Genomic DNA, 4,762 nt, shown 5'->3' with positions numbered 1-4,762 from the left:
TTTTTTTTTTTTTTTTTTTTTTTTTTGTCACTTATAATTGCTGTGTGTCTATGGAGAGCTATTGTTTTCTGGATACCTATCACACCTCTCCTCTTAGCAGCAAAACAGCAGTGAGAGTTTCAGGAATATACTAAGGTCATAATGGGCAAGGAAAAACCAACAGGGTTCTCAAAGGTATCAAAGTAAATTTGCTCTTTTACTTTGTTTCTTGGTGCTTTTTATATGACTTCAGTTAAATTCAAAGAGGGAGCTGGGGGTGTTGATTGATAGCAGCTGAACATGAGCCAACAGTGTGCCAGGTGGCCAGAAAGGCCAATGGCATCCTGGCTTGTGTCAGCAATAGCGTGGCCAGCAGGGACAGGGAAGGGATCTTACCCCTGTACTCGGCACTGGTGAGGCCGCCCCTCGATTCCTGTGTTCAGTTTTGGGCCCCTCACTACAAAAAGGACATTGAATGACTCGAGCGTGTCCAGAGAAGGGCAACGAAGCTGGTGCAGGGTCTGGAGCACAGGTCGTAGAAGGAGTGGCTGAGGGAACTGGGGGTGTTTAGTCTGGAGAAAAGGAGGCTGAGGGGAGACCTGAAAGGAGGGTGCAGAGAGCTGGGGATGAGTCTCTTTAACCAAGTAGTAAGCGATAGGACAAGAGGTAATGGCCTCAAGTTGCACCAGGGAAGGTTTAGACTGGATATTAGGAAGCATTTCTTTCCAGAAAGAGTTTCTAGGTGTTGGAATGGGCTGCCTATGGAGGTGGTGGAGTCCCCATCCCTGGAGGAGTTCAAGAGTCAGGTCGTCATAGCACTGAGGGATATGGTGTAGTTGGCAATGGTCAGTGCTATGTTAATGGTTGGACTGGATGATCTTCAAGGTCTTTTCCAACCTAGATGATTCTGTGATTCTGTAACACAGAAACACAAAGAGAAAAACATTTCAAGAATGAGATGTAGGTAAGAGTCTATCTTACTTATCATGCAGATGGGGTTTTCTAATGAGAAAAATAATGTTCATCAGGTCCAGGGATGTATTGTGCATCATGTGACCAGCTACAGGTAAATAGACACTTAAAAGCTGTGAGGTAAGGAAACACAGGCAATCAATGCTGATAGAAAAATAAAAAAATCTTAAAAAGAATTTCAGATAGTCCATCATGCAGAGGAAACAGTAATTTGCCATTTCTATTATGTGGAAAAATATATTCACTCCATAAAATATTTCTTTTATATTATTGTTTCAAATTCTAGCTGATATCACTTCATATTCAATTTTCACCAAGCTGAGAAATTTTACTTTCGTTATAGACCAGACTTCAATTCCTAGATTAATGTGCTAAATGTTGTATTTCCCTTGCTGTCGTTTAGCACGTTTATCGTTTTATTAGCATGGGCTGTTATGTTATTGTGTTAAGACTGTTTGGTGAAACAGATCTTCCCCATAGTTTTAATGTAGTGGTGAACACAGGACAGCATACGGCCATAAGAACTGGTCAGAAAAAAGGGAGATGGAACATTAAGGAATCCATGAGAGGTATGTGGTTTCAAAGAGACCAAATACACATACTAGCACATCCCCTACAAAACCAGTATCAGTCTGCAATCATAAGCACAGCTACACAATCTGCTGAATCAAAATGCCTGCCTACTTTTGATTTTACAGATTACAAACTAATTTTCTTGCCTTTAAGCACTATTCATGTATGCACCATGTAAGAATGTTTGGTAAATAAAAATATACTTCTATAAAGACAGAAGGATTTCAGGTGTAAAAAGAGCTTTAAAGTTTGCAACGCAGAAATTCTTCCAGGTATCTGTTCCTACAGTGCCCAGTTTCAAAAGTTTAAATCAGAAACCTCTAGCAAGTCTCACAGTCCTTTTTCATTTTTTGTAATTTAATAAAAAGGAGACTCAGGGGGGAAAAATGATTAAAATCAGTATCAAATAAAACAACACAGTGATTAAAATCTCATTTTTGCAGGGTCTTGTCTTTCCTTGTCTTTAGATAACTAGAGTAATAGCTGCCTTTAGCAAAGTGGTAATAACTATTTCAGTACTAGAATTCCCAACAGCAAGAGCTCTGCCTTAACACACGAATATGGAGATCTGAACACAACCTTATTCAGATCTTAAAAAATAGCACTGTGAGATGGTAAAAACATGGCTGTCAGGCTTCTTTTTGCACCCCACCATACTATTTTCCCCTTCCAGCTTCCCTCCCCCCCAAAAAAAACAACAAACAAAAAAAACCAAACCACAAAACCCACCAACAAAAAAACCTGAAGGCAAATGAATATGATTTGCACTAGAAATGATGAAACATTCATTTCTGAATCAGGACTGTCTCTGGGCTATATACAGATTTCTGTTGCTCAGTCAGAGAATCCACCGTTTCAGTGTGGAAGAACGGCAATAATTCCTGTCTTTACCATTTACTATTTCTTCTTTCACTAGTGAAAAATGTCATACTTTTGGTTTTGTAAATGTTATCTGTAAAGAGAAAAACTGCCTTGCATTTACAGCCTCAAAGTAATGATTTTTCTTCTACATTTATATTTTGTATGTCAAATAAATTTGCCAATTTTACCCATTAAATGCTAATAAAATGGACACATGTCTAAAATGCTAAGCATATAATATTTTCATTCCATTTCAACCTGTTTACTGCCTAAAGAAGTAGAGGACATTAATGCACATTGTGTAAAAGTTCATATCCCCTGGGTGATCAGACAGGTAAGGTAGAAATAATTGATTGATGCAGTACAAACATTGAAAAATACGTTACATATTGATGTAGAATTTTAGACATGGAAAAGAAGGTATGAGAGCTGTACATATGATGACCTGTGAAGCACTCAGATACTGTGATAGTAGGCATTGCATGAAGATTCCAGACTATACATACCTACTCTCCATATCCAGAGAAAGAAAAAAAAAAAAAAATCCTGGCTGCTTTTTCTTTTTCATCATGAGCAAATTACATGAAAGCTGAAGTCTTTAAAAGATTTAAATTGAGGGAATGTTGAAGCAGTTACAGATTTTGATCCTGCCTTCCTCTCTGTGGTTTTACGCTGGGATAAAGGAAAAGGGCAAGGAAAAAAATTGCTGTAGAAGATCAGCTGAAATCATATGATTTTATTTCACAGGGTGGAAATATGCTGCCTGCTTGAGCCTGATAATTCACTTTGAGCCATAAGGAATGTCAAATTTTGCTACCTTGTAGCCTCATCCATTTATCCTAGTTTAAGTGAAACCATAATTTCACTGAGTACCTATCATGAAATAGGCAAAAGACAAAACAGACGTAAAAGATTAGGTGGAATTAAAAAGTAGGCATATCAAAACAAACACTAAATATAAGCAGAAACCTCTGGTAAACAGAAAGTAACTTAGAAGAAAGGAGATATAGGCATCATTAGAGACCTTGTATTCCCGAATACCCAGCAATGATACTGAAGATGTTGTCCCTTTTCCTTCTATGTGGAACAGGCATTATCTTTAGAATATCACAAACTGTGGCAATAACTTCTGGACACTGCAAGATTTATTTATAAAATGATCCTCATCCACTCAGGGAAGTAAGGCCAGACTTGACACTTTGCTGATGGCTTTCCACTCCACGTACAGTTGTCTGAGTGCATGCAGATGGAATCCATCACCATACATTTTTATTGCTGGGAGTTAAGACAGGAAGGCAGACAGTTGTAACTCTGGCTAGTGACAAAGAATATCCTCTCCCTCTACTCTTTCAGGATAATGACAATAGGTTTTTCCTTTAAGCCAGCCATGGCTTTGATTAGCAATCTCAAATTATAAAAACAATCAAGAAGACACTGTACACTGTTGTTACTTGACTTGGAGTACAAGAGGAGAGTTGCTGCAGCACTAAGACTGACACTCAGAGTAATCTGTGGATGCCTAAATAAGCACCAATTAAAAAAAAAAATATTCCTGATAAGCAGTATCATCAGTAGTATCAAGAAGGTATCTTCATGGCAGCAGGAAGCGAAGACGACTCAGGGGAAGCAGAACCTGGTGACAGAGAGGAAATGTGTCATATGGACTCTCAGGGAGGGGATTTCTGGGAGGGAGAACTTCTGAAGCAGACTTCCCTTCATATTACCCACACTCTAATCTACAGAGGAGGAAAGGGGCACAGAGACATGTTGGGTCTGTTTAATTTTTTTCAAAGACAGCCCCCAGGTTATACATCTGAAAATACAGTGCTGTAGAAAATGGATTGCCTTTAAAAGATTTATGTTTAATTCTGCTGTGTGCAATGCCTACAATCAAGACAGACTTCAAACAATACATTCTCTCACCAATCCTCTTTCAGCAGAAACTCTAACATGGCATTCCAATTTTGGGAATATCTGTTATGCACGAACAAGCAAACTAGGGCTGTGATTAATTGCACCTCCTTTTTGAGTATCCTCAAGGAGTCCAGTGCTGTTGCACATTTAAAACCATGTGGCAAATTTTTAAAAGTTATGTTGACATGCATAGATAAGAATTTATCATCAGAGCATTTTAGCTCTGTGAACTGGTTTCTGATGAAAATGAATTATTACCATAACAAAATAAGAGCATTAGAAAATTATGAGCATTCTTTTTTTTTTTTTTTTTCTTTTTAAATTGCATTATTTTATTTGAGAACAAAGATGTAATCCTACCATTAAAGAGGCCTACCATTGTAAAGCACAGAGTACTGGCTCAATTGCCCTGGCTCTGCCTGCCACATGGGAAGTTTCTGCAGCCCCCAGGGAAGCCAAAAGC

The sequence above is a fragment of the Athene cunicularia genome, assembly GCF_003259725.1.
Source record: "Athene cunicularia isolate RWA chromosome Z unlocalized genomic scaffold, athCun1 chrZ_part2, whole genome shotgun sequence".
Classification (NCBI taxonomy): Eukaryota; Metazoa; Chordata; class Aves; order Strigiformes; family Strigidae; genus Athene; species Athene cunicularia.
Note: the sequence above shows the minus strand (reverse complement) of the source record.